The 12927-nt window shown below is 35.6% G+C and overlaps 2 non-coding genes across 2 annotated transcripts; both read right to left on the bottom strand.

The window, feature by feature from the left end:
• Positions 1-5880: 5880 nt before the first annotated feature.
• Positions 5881-5988, bottom strand: LOC112760918 (small nucleolar RNA R71). Its single transcript, XR_003181332.1, has one exon. It is a non-coding gene; the product is annotated as a small nucleolar RNA R71 (small nucleolar RNA).
• Positions 5989-11352: 5364 nt separating this feature from the next.
• On the bottom strand, positions 11353-11460 carry LOC112760917 (small nucleolar RNA R71). Its single transcript, XR_003181331.1, has one exon. It is a non-coding gene; the product is annotated as a small nucleolar RNA R71 (small nucleolar RNA).
• Between the last annotated feature and the right edge of the window lie 1467 nt (positions 11461-12927).

Here is a 12927-nt window from a genome sequence, read left to right as displayed (position 1 = left end):
TTTGTTAATTCTAGATTTGATTTGAAGATGGTGGTGGTTTTTGATAACTCTAAAAGAAGAGTAGGAAAGGTAGAGGTGGTGGTGGTGGTGCTACTGAAATAGTGAGCGTAAAATTAACATTTTAGTATAGGTATGAAAAGTGTGTTTTGTTTTGTCTAAGGTACCAAACAATATGTAAAATTAAGTGTCTTCTTGTGTCTATATACTCTTGTGTATTTATGTCTATATCTCTATTATGTTGAGACAACAACCAAACACAACCTTAAGGATGAAAAAAGTATTTAACCGTAAAATTAACTATCATGTATTTGGGTATAAATATATGCATTGTTAAGTTATTTCTAATATACATTTTGTATTTCAACATGTATTTTGTATTAATGACTAATTTTAACAACTAATTTTATTATACATCTAATATAATTGTTTTGGCATCTATCTACAGAAATTGACATTGAGGTGGAAATTGAAAAGTAATGTAACATATTTTTAAGTATCCATCTTAAAAGTATAATTTATATAGTAAATTTTAATTACAACTTTTGTATATATATATATATATATATATATATATATATATATGAAACTCTAATTATAAAAACTCTCCAACAAATATAAATTTACAAAATCCTAACTTATGTACTAATTATAAATCTCTAATTTTGTATATGAATAACAGAGTTAATCCATACATAAATAAAAGTGATAAAAAAATTAGCTCATACAAAGTAAACTACAACTGATACCTGGTTTCTAAGTTTTATAATAGAATTAATTGTTTTTGTTTTTATCATGATATCAAGAGCTTAAGTACATGCTGCAATGACTGCAGTGATCCCTTTTTAGTTTTCTTTCTTCCTTTTCTTCCAAATTAATTATTTTTTGGTACCAGTACTTAATAAGCTTACTGAAAACACCCATAGAACATAGCAAAAACTAGCATTGTATGTAATGGGAATAAATTAGGTAGTTGGGACAGAATCGAAGGCTTACAAGGAGTGGAAGAGAAAGGACTATTGTTTCATGACACGACTTTTTTCTTCCATCACTACAAGGATTTTGCTCATTTGTGGCAGTTTTTTTTCGTGTTTATGGTGGTTTCAAACCCCCAAGAAACCACCACAAAAAGGATCGTGGCAGTTTCAAAAATCCCCAAAATTTGAGATGCCACGAGCTTCTTTGTGACAGTTTTTCATAACCCCCACAATTCCATTCAGTGGCGGTTTTCTATACCTTTTGTGGGGGTTCTGTGCTTGCGTTTTGTGGCAATTCTTGATTAATCATTGTGGTGGTTTAGAACCCTCATAAAAAGAATTTTCAATTTAAAAAAAAAACACATTCATGTGGGTTTCAACCTCCACAAACATGTCAATATTAGTCTGAAACAATTAATATAGATACTAGAATTATATTATTATACTACTAATCAATTATCATTTAAAAGAGATCTTTAAATAAGACACATTAAAAATTTAGAAGAAAATTAAAATATTACATATTTGAACAAAATTTAACATGAATAATTTGAAATATAAAACAAGGTCTGTCAATATGACCTCGACCAAACTGGGTAGTAAACTAATATAAGAACCCCTTTGCATCCCAATTGGATGAAATAAAGATTTTATTTCAACTATATAAAGCACTAAAATCAATTTGGCTAATTAAAGCATTCTAGCTGTCACTTGAAAATATGATGACACCCTATGCAGAAACCATAAATATATATTGAATATTTCAAAACCAACCATGAATAGACAAGTAAGTGATGAGCGGATAATTTATACGCTTTTTGACATTGTTTTTAGTATGTTTTTAGTAGGATCTAGTTACTTTTAGGGATGTTTTCATTAGTTTTTATGTTAAATTCACATTTCTGGACTTTACTATGAGTTTGTGTGTTTTTCTGTGATTTCAGGTATTTTCTGGCTGAAATTGGGGGACTTGAGCAGAAATCAGATTCAGAGATTGAATAAGGACTGCTGATGCTGTTGGATTCTGACCTCCCTGCACTCAAAGTAGATTTTCTAGAGCTACAGAACTCGAAATAGCGCGCTTCCAATTGCGTTGGAAAGTAGACATCCAGGGCTTTCCAGCAATATATAATAGTCTATACTTTGGCCAAGAATAGATGACGTAAACTGGCGTTCAACGCCAGCTTTCTGCCCAAATCTGGCGTCCAGCGCCAGAAAAGGAGCCAAAACCAGAGTTGAACGCCCAAACTGGCACAAAAGCTGGCGTTCAACTTCAAGAAGGACCTCTGCACGTGCAACACTCAAAGCTCAGCCCAAGCACACACCAAGTGGGCCCCGGAAGTGGATTTATGCATCAATTGCTTACTTCTGTAAACCCTAGTAGCTAGTTTATTATAAATAGGACCTCTTACTATTTTATTAGACATCTTTGGTCTCAGTTTTAATCTTTTGTTCATCTTAGGAGACTATTGATCACGTTTTAGGGGGCTGGCCATCTCGGCCATGCCTGGACCTTTCACTTATGTATTTTCAACGGTAGAGTTTCTACACTCCATAGATTAAGGTGTGGAGCTCTGCTGTTCCTCAAAGATTAATGCAAAGTACTACTGTTTTCTATTCAATTCATCTTATTTCGCTTCTAAGATATTCATTCGTACTTCAATTGGGATGTGATGAACGTGACAATCATCATCATTCCCTATGAACGCGTGCCTGACAACCACTTCCGTTCTACCTTCGACTGAATGAGTATCTCTTAGACCTCTTAATCAGAATCTTCGTGGTGTAAGCTAGAATGATGGCGGCATTCAAGAGAATCCGGAAAGTCTAAACCTTGTCTGTGGTATTCCGAGTAGGATTCAATGAATGAATGACTGTGACGAGCTCCAAACTCGCGATTGCAGGGCGTTAGTGACAGACGCAAAAGGATAGTAAATCCTATTCCAGCATGATCGAGAACCGACAGATGAATAGCCGTGCCGTGACAGGGTGCGTTGACCATTTTCACTGAGAGGATAAGATGAAGCCATTGACAAGGGTGATGCCTCCAGACGATTAGCCGTGCCGTGACAGGACATTGGATCATTTTCCCGAGAGATGACCGAAAGTAGCCATTGACAGTGGTGATGTATCACATAAAGCCAGCCATGGAAAGGAGTAAGATTGATTAGATGAAGATAGCAAGAAAGCAGAGGTTCAGAGGAATGAAAGTATCTCCATTTGCTTATCTGAAATTCCTACCAATGATTTACATAAGTATCTCTATCCCTATTCTATTATTTATTTTCGAAAACCCATTACTGTTTGATATCCGCCTGACTGAGATTTACAAGGTGACCATTGCTTGCTTCATACCGACAATCTCCGTGGGATTCGACCTTTACTCACGTAAGGTATTACTTGGACGACCCAGTGCACTTGCTGGTCAGTTACACGGAGTTGTGAACCATGGTCTTGGCATCATGTTTTTGGTGCCATTTCCAGGGAAAGAAAGAGCAATGAACTTTACATAATTAAAGTGTAATCACGATTCCGCGTACCATGTTTTTGGCGCCGTTGCCGGGGATTGTTCGAGTTTGGACAACTGACGGCTCATCTTGTTTTCAAAAAAATTTTTCAAAAAAATCTTTCAAAATTTTCTCCTTTGTTTTCGAAAAAAAAAATTTTTTTAAAAAAATAAAAATGTTTTCAAAAAAATATATTTTTCTTCAGAATTTTTAAGAATGAATTCTAGTGTTTCATGAAGCATGGCTGGCTGTAAAGCCATGTCTAATACGACTGTAGGGCATGTTAGACGTGTCATGTCTGAGTTACATACTAAAGCTTGGCTGGCTATTAAGCCATGCCTGACCCTTTGATTGGAGCTTTAGAGCATAAGATTCCTGGAATTCATATTAAAAATTTTGGAATCCTTATTTTTCCCTTTTCTAAATAATTTTCGAAAAATATAAAATAAAAATCCAAAAAAAATAGAAAATCATAAAAATAAAAAAAAATATTTTGTGTTTCTTGTTTGAGTCTTGAGTCATGTTATAAGTTTGGTGTCAATTGCATATGCATCTTGCATTTTTCGAAAATTCTCATGCATTCATAGTGTTCTTCATGATCTTCAAGTTGTTCTTGGTAAGTCTTCTTGTTTGATCTTTGCATTTGCATGTTTTGTGTCTTTTCTTATTTTTCATATGTATTCTTGAATTCTTAGTGCCTAAGCATTAAAGAATTCTAAGTTTGGTGTCTTGCATGTTTTCTTTGCATTAAAAATTTTTCAAAATTGTGTTCTTGATATTCATCATGATCTTCATAGTGTTCTTGGTGTTCATCTTGACATTCATAACATTCTTGCATGCATCACATGTTTTGATCTAAAATTCTCATGCATTGCATCATTTTTCTTGTTTTTCTCTCTCATCATTAAAAATTCAAAAAAATCAAAAAAATATTTTTCTATTTTTCTCTCATCAAATTCGAAAATTTGGATTGACTTTTTCAAAAATTTTTAAAATCAAGTTGTTTCTTATGAGTCAAATCAAATTTTCAATTTGAAAATCTTATCTTTTTCAAAATCTTTTTCAAAAATCAAATCTTTTTCAAAATTCTTAGTTATTTTCGAAAATTCCAAAAATATTTTTCAAAAATCTTTTTCTTATTTTTATACCAAATTTTCGAAAATAACAATAACAATTAATGTTTTGATTCAAAAATTTCAAGTTTATTACTTGCTTGTTAAGAAAGATTCAAACTTTGAGTTCTAGAATCATATCTTGTGATTTCTTATGAATCAAGTCATTAATTGTGATTTTAAAAAAATCAAATCTTTTTTTCAAAAACTAATTTCTATCATATCTTTTCAAAAATATATTCTTATCTTATCTTTTTCAAAATATGATTTCAAAATATCTTTTCTAACCTCCTAACTTCTTATCTTTTCAAAATTTGTTTCAACTAACTAACTAACTTTTTGTTTGTTTCTTAACTTTTTCAAAACTACCTAACTAACTCTTTCTCTCTAATTTTCGAAAATATCTCCCCCCTTTTTCAAAAATTTCTTTTTAATTAACTAATTATTTTTATTTTTGATTTCAAAAATTTTCGAAAAATACTAACATTTTTCAAAAACCATTTTCGAAAATCACTAACTCTTTTTCAAAAGTATTTTTCGAAAATTCTCCCTCTCCCATCTTATTCTATTTATTTATTCATTTACTAACATCTCATCTCACATCTCAACCCTCCTCACAGTTGTGTTTTTTCCATTACATTACATTCTTTGTCTCCCCCTCTTTTCTTCCACTCACAAAGGGATCCCTATACTGTGGTATAAAGGATCCATATTATTATTATTATTTTTTCTGTGCCCTCTTCTTTGTCATATGAGCAGGAGCAAGGACAAGAACATTCTTGTTGATGCAGATCAAGAACCTGAAAGGACTCTGAAGAGAAAATTAAGATAAGCAAAATTACAACAATCCAGAGATAACCTTTCAGAAATTTTCGAACAGGAAGAGGAGATGGCAGCCGAAAATAATAATAATGCAAGGAGGATGCTTGGTGACTTTACTGCACCTAATTCCAATTTACATGGAAGAAGCATCTCCATTCCTACCATTGGAGCAAACAACTTTGAGCTGAAACCTCAATTAGTTTCTCTGATGCAGCAAAACTGCAAGTTTCATGGACTTCCATCTGAAGATCCTTTTCAGTTCTTAACTGAATTCTTGAAGATATGTGATACTGTTGTTAAGACTAATGGAGTAAATCCTGAAGTCTACAAGCTCATGCTTTTCCCTTTGCTGTAAGAGACATAGCTAGATTATGGTTGGATTCTCAACCCAAGGACAGCCTGAACTCTTGGGATAAGCTGGTCACGGCTTTCTTAGCCAAGTACTTTCCTCCTTAAAAGCTGAGCAAGCTTAGAGCTGATGTTCAAACCTTCAGACAGAAAGAAGGTGAATCCCTCTATGAAGCTTGGGAAAGATACAAACAGTTGACCAAAAAGTGTCCTTCTGACATGCTTTCAGAATAGACCATCCTGGATATATTCTATGATGGTTTATCTGAGCTATCAAAAATGTCACTGGACACTTCTACAGGTGGATCCATTCACCTAAAGAAAACGCCTGCAGAAGCTCAAGAACTCATTGACATGGTTGCTAATAACCAGTTCATGTACACTTCTGAAAGGAATCCTGTGAATAATGGGACGCCTATGAAGAAGGGAGTTCTTGAAGTTGATACTCTAAATTCCATATTGGCTCAGAACAAAATATTGACTCAGCAAGTCAATATGATCTCTCAAAGTCTGCATGGAATGCAAGCTGTATCCAACAGTACTCAAGAGGCATCTTCTGAAGAAGAAGCTTATGATCCTGAGAACCCTGCAATAGCAGAGGTGAATTACTTAGGTGAACCTTATGGAAACACCTATAACTCATCATGGAGAAATCATCCAAATTTCTCATGGAAGGATCAAAAGCCTCAACAAGACTTTAATAATGGTGGAAGAAACAGGTTTAACAATAATAAACCTTTTCCATCATCCACTCAGCAACAGACAGAGAACTCTGAACAAAATGCTTCTAATTTAGCAAATCTAGTCTCTGATCTATCCAAGGCCACTGTGAGCTTCATGAATGAAACAAGGTCTTCCATTAGAAATTTGGAAGCACAAGTGGGCCAGCTGAGTAAAAAGATCACTGAAATCCCTCCCAGTACTCTCCCAAGCAATACAGAAGAGAATCCAAAAGGAGAGTGCAAGGCCATTGACATAAGCAAAATGGCCGAACCTGTGAGGATAGGAGAGGACGTGAATCCCAAGGAGGAAGACCTCCTGGGACGTCCAGTGATCAATAAGGAGCTTCCCTTTGAGGAACCAAAGGACTCTGAGGCTCATCTAGAGACCATAGAGATTCCATTGAACCTCCTTATGCCCTTCATGAGCTCTGATGAGTATTCCTCTTCTGAAGAGAATGAGGATGTTACTGAAGAGCAAACTGCCAAGTTTCTTGGTGCAATCATGAAGCTGAATGCCAAATTATTTGGCATTGATGCTTGGGAAGTTGAACCTCCCTTGTTCATTGATGAACGGATAATTTATACGCTTTTTGACATTATTTTTAGTATGTTTTTAGTAGGATCTAGTTACTTATAGGGATGTTTTCATTAGTTTTTATGTTAAATTCACATTTCTGGACTTTACTATGAGTTTGTGTGTTTTTCTGTGATTTCAAGTATTTTCTGGCTGAAATTGAGGGACTTGAACAAAAATCAGATTCAGAGGTTGAAGAAGGACTGCTGATGCTGTTGGATTCTGACCTCCCTGCACTCAAAGTGGATTTTCTGGAGCTACAGAACTCGCAATGGCGCGCTTCCAATTGCGTTGGAAAGTAGACATCCAGGGCTTTCTAGCAATATATAATAGTCCATACTTTGGCCAAGAATAGACGATGTAAACTGGCGTTCAACGCCAGCCTTCTACCCAAACCTGGCGTCCAGCGCCAGAAAAGGAGCCAAAACCAGAGTTGAACGCCCAAACTGGCACAAAAACTGGCGTTCAACTCCAAGAAGGACATCTACACGTGCAACAATCAAAGCCCAGCCCAAGCACACACCAAGTGGGCCCCGGAAGTGGATTTATGCATCAATTACTTACTCATGTAAACCCTAGTAGCTAGTTTATTATAAATAGGACCTTTTACTATTGTATTAGGTATCTTTGATCAGTTGTATGCTATCTTAGATCACGTTTAGGGGGCTGGCCATCTCGGCCATGCCTGGACCTTTCACTTATGTATTTTCACGGTAGAGTTTCTACACTCCATAGATTAAGGTGTGGAGCTCTGCTGTTCCTCAAAGATTAATGCAAAGTACTACTGTTTTCTATTCAATTCATCTTATTTCACTTCTAAGATATCCATTCACACCCAAGAACGTGATGAAGGTGATGATTATGTGTGACGCTCATCATCCTTCTCCCTTATGAACGCGTGCCTGACAAACACTTCTGTTCTACATGAATTAAGCTAGAATGAATATCTCTTAGATCTCCTAACCAGAATCTTCGTGGCGTAAGCTAGAATGATGGCGGCATTCAAGAGAATCCGAAAAGTCTAAACCTTGTCTGTGGTATTCTGAGTAGGATTCAATGATTGAATGACTGTGACGAGCTCCGAACTCGCGATTGCAGGGCGATAGTGACAGACGCAAAAGGATAGTAAATCCTATTCCAGCATGATCGAGAACCGACAGATGAATAGCCGTGCCGTGACAGGGTGCGTGAGCATATTATTCACTGAGAGGATAAGATGAAGCCATTGAAAAGGGTGATTCCTCCAGACGATTAGCCGTGCCGTGACAGGGCATTGGATCATTTTCCCGAGAGATGACCGAAAGTAGCCATTGACAGTGGTGATGTATCACATAAAGTCAGCCATGGAAAGGAGTAAGACTGATTGGATGAAGATAGCAGGAAAGCAGAGGTTCAGAGGAACGAAAAGCATCTCCATTCGCTTATCTGAAATTCCTACCTATGATTTACATAAGTACCTCTATCCCTATTCTATTATATAATATTCGAAAACACCATTATCACTTTATATCTGCCTGACTGAGATTTACAAGGTGACCATAGCTTGCTTCATACCAACAATCTCCGTGGGATTCGACCCTTACTCACGTAAGGTATTACTTGGACGACCTAGTGCACTTGCTGGTTAGTTGTATCGAAGTTGTGACAATTATGAATTAAGATCAGAGCACCAAGCTTTGGAGCCATTACCAGGATTTGTTCGAGCCTGGAGATCACAATTTCGTGCACCAAGTTTTTGGCGCCGTTGCCGGGGACTTAATTGTTCCTGTTTGGCGCCAAGAATCGTCTGAGATCCCAATCCCGGCAACAACACCAAGTTTTTGGCGCCGTTGCCAGGGATTGTTTGAGTTTGGACAACTGACGGTTCATCTTGTTGCTCAGATTAGGTAATTTTCTTTTCGTTTTCTTTTCAAAAATTTTTCAAAAATATTTTCAAAATTTTCTCATCTGTTTTCGAAAAAAATTAAAAATGTTTTCAAAAATCTATTCAAAATTTTTAAGAATGAATTCTAGTGTTTCATGAAGCATGTGAAGCCTGGCTGGCTGTAAAGCCATGTCTAAATTCTTTTGGACTGAGGCTTCCAAACCATCAGAGGCAAGTTACATACTTGATAAATGATGAGCAGCAATTTGTTATCAAGAGCAATATACTCTGGTGTTACATGCTGAAGCTTGGCTGGCCATTGGCCATGTCTAGTGTTTTGGACTGGAGCTTTCTTTGAAAGCTTGGCTGGCTAGTGAGCCATGTCTAATTCCTGGACTGAAGCTTTAGACTAAGAATGCAAGATTCCTGGAATTCATATTAAAAATTTTGGAATCCTTATTTTTCTTTTTCAATTAATTTTCGAAAATTCAAAAAAAATTAGAAAATCATAAAAATCAAAAATATTTTTGTGTTTCTTGTTTGAGTCTTGAGTCATATCATAAGTTTGGTGTCACTTGCATATGCATCTTGCATTTTTCGAAAATTTCATGCATTCATAGTGTTCTTCATGATCTTCAAGTTGTTCTTGGTAAGTCTTCTTGTTTGATCTTGATGATTTTTTTGTTTTGTGTCTTTTCATGTTTATCATATGCATTCTTGAATTCTTAGTGCGTAAGCATTAAAGAATTCTAAGTTTGGTGTCTTGCATGTTTTATTTGCATTAAAAATTTTTCAAAATTGTGTCTATGATGTTCATCTTAACATTCATAGTGTTCTAGGTGTTCATCTTGACATTCATAGCATTCTTGCATGCATTCATTGTTTTGATCTAAAAATTTCATGCATTGCATAATTTGCATGTTTTTCATAAAAATTTCAAAAATCAAAAAAATATCTTTCCCTTTTTCTCTCATCAAATTCGAAAATTTGAGTTGACTTTTTCAAAAATTTTTAAAATCAAGTTGTTTCTTATGAGACAAATCAAATTTTCAATTTGAAAATCTTATCTTTTTCAAAATCTTTTTCAAAAATCAAATCTTTTTCAAAACTCTTGGTTATTTTCGAAAATTTTAAAAATATTTTTCAAAAATATTTTTCTTATTTTATATCATAATTTTCGAAAATAACATAATCAATTAATGTTTTGATTCAAAAATTTGAAGTTTGTTACTTACTTGTTAAGAAAGATTCAAACTTTGAGTTCTAGAATCATATCTTGTGATTTCTTGTGAATCAAGTCATTAATTGTGATTTTAAAAATCAAATCTTTTTCAAAAACTAATTTCTATCATATCTTTTCAAAAAAATATCTTCTTATCTTATCTTTTTCAAAATTTGATTTCAAAATATCTTTTCTAACTTCCTAACTTCTTATCTTTTCAAAATTTGTTTCAACTAACTAACTAACTTTTTTGTTTGTTTCTTAACTTTTTCAAAACTACCTAACTAACTCTCTCTCTCTAATTTTCGAAAATATCTTCCCTCTTTTTCAAAAATTTCTTTTTAATTAACTAATTATTCCTATTTTTATTTTTTTAATTTTAAAAATTTTTCGAAAAAATACTAACAATTTTCAAAAACCATTTTCGAAAATCACTAACTCTTTTTCAAAATAATTTTCGAAAATTATCTCTCCCCCATCTTATTCTATTTATTCATTCATATCCTAACATCTCATCTCACATCTCTGCCATCCTCACAGTTGTGTTTTTTTCATTATATTACATTCTTTGTCTCCCCCTCTTTTCTTCAACTCATACAGGGATCCCTATACTGTGGTATAAAGGATCTCTATTATTATTATTATTATTATTCTGTGCCTTCTTCTTTGTCATATGAGCAGGAGCAACGATAAGAACATTCTTGTGGAAGCAGATCCAGAACCTGAAAGGACTCTGAAGAGAAAATTAAGAGAAGCTAAAATACAACAATCCAGAGATAACCTTTTAGAAATTTTCAAACAGGAAGAGGAGATGGCAGCCGAAAATAATAATAATGTAAGGAAGATGCTTGGTGACTTTACTGCACCTAATTCCAATTTACATGGAAGAAGCATCTCCATTCCTGCCATTGGAGCAAACAACTTTGAGCTGAAACCTCAATTAGTTTCTCTGATGCAGCAGAACTGCAAGTTTCATGGACTTCCATCTGAAGATCCTTTTCAGTTCTTAACTGAATTCTTGCAGATATGTGATACTGTTAAGACTAATGGAGTAGATCCTGAAGTCTACAGGCTCATGCTTTTCCCTTTTGCAGTAAGAGACAAAGCTAGATTATGGTTGGATTCTCAACCCAAAGACAGCCTGAACTCTTGGGATAAGCTGGTCACGGCTTTCTTAGCCAAGTACTTTCCTCCTCAAAAGCTGAGCAAGCTTAGAGCTGATGTTCAAACCTTCAGACAGAAAGAAGGTGAATCCCTCTATGAAGCTTGGGAAAGATACAAACAGTTGACCAAAAAGTGTCCTTCTGACATGCTTTCAGAATGGACCATCCTGGATATATTCTATGATGGTTTATCTGAGCTATCAAAAATGTCACTGGACACTTCTGCAGGTGGATCCATTCACCTAAAGAAAACACCTGCAGAAGCTCAAGAACTCATTGACATGGTTGCTAATAACCAGTTCATGTACACTTCTGAAAGGAATCCTGTGAATAATGGGACGCCTATGAAGAAGGGAGTTCTTGAAGTTGATACTCTGAATGCCATATTGGCTCAGAACAAAATATTGACTCAGCAAGTCAATATGATCTCTCAGAGTCTGAATGGAATGCAAGCTGCATCCAACAGTACTCAAGAGGCTTCTTATGAAGAAGAGGCCTATGATCCTGAGAACCCTGCAATAGCAGAGGTGAATTACTTAGGTGAACCTTATGGAAACACCTATAACTCATCATGGAGAAATCATCCAAATTTCTCATGGAAGGATCAAAAGCCTCAACAAGGCTTTAATAATGGTGGAAGAAACAGGTTTAACAATAACAAACCTTTTCCATCATCCACTCAGCAACAGACAGAGAACTCTGAACAAAATACTTCTAATTTGGCAAACTTAGTCTCTGATCTATCCAAGGCCACTGTAAGTTTCATGAATGAAACAAGGTCTTCCATTAGAAATTTGGAAGCACAAGTGGGCCAGCTGAGTAAAAGGATCACTGAAATCCCTCCCAGTACTCTCCCAAGCAATACAGAAGAGAATCCAAAAGGAGAGTGCAAGGCCATTGACATAAGTGAAATAGCCGAACCCAATGAGGGAGAGGAGGACGTGAATCCCAAGGAGGAAGACCTCCTGGGACGTCCAGTGACCAATAAGGGGCTTCCCTCTGAGGAACCAAAGGAATCTGAGACTCATCTAGAGACCATAGAGATTCCATTGAACCTCCTTATGCCCTTCATGAGCTCTGATGAGTATTCCTCTTCTGAAGAGAATGAGGATGTTACTGAAGAGCAAACTGCCAAGTTTCTTGGTGCAATCATGAAGCTGAATGCCAAATTATTTGGCATTGATACTTGGGAAGTTGAACTTCCCTTGTTCATCAATGAACTGAGTGATCTGGATCAACTGACATTACCTCAGAAGAGACAGGATCCTGGAAAGTTCATAATACCCTGTACCATAGGCACTATGATCTTTAAAGCTCTGTGTGACCTTGGTTCAGGAATAAACCTCATGCCCCTCTCTGTAATAGAGAAACTGGGAATCTATGGGGTGCAAGCTGCTAAAATCTCACTAGAGATGGAAGACAGCTCAAGAAAACAGGCTTATGGACAAGTAGAAGATGTATTAGTAAAGGTTGAGGGCCTTTACATACCTACTGATTTCATAATCCTGGATACTGGAAAGGAAGAGGATGAATCCATCATCTTAGGAAGACCTTTCCTGGCCATAGCAAGAGCTGTGATTGATGTTGACAGAGGTGAAATAGTCCTTCAATGGAATGAG

Source organism: Arachis hypogaea, chromosome 16 (genome assembly GCF_003086295.3).
Source record: "Arachis hypogaea cultivar Tifrunner chromosome 16, arahy.Tifrunner.gnm2.J5K5, whole genome shotgun sequence".
Classification (NCBI taxonomy): Eukaryota; Viridiplantae; Streptophyta; class Magnoliopsida; order Fabales; family Fabaceae; genus Arachis; species Arachis hypogaea.
Note: the sequence above shows the minus strand (reverse complement) of the source record. Positions and strands in the feature narration are given on the sequence as shown.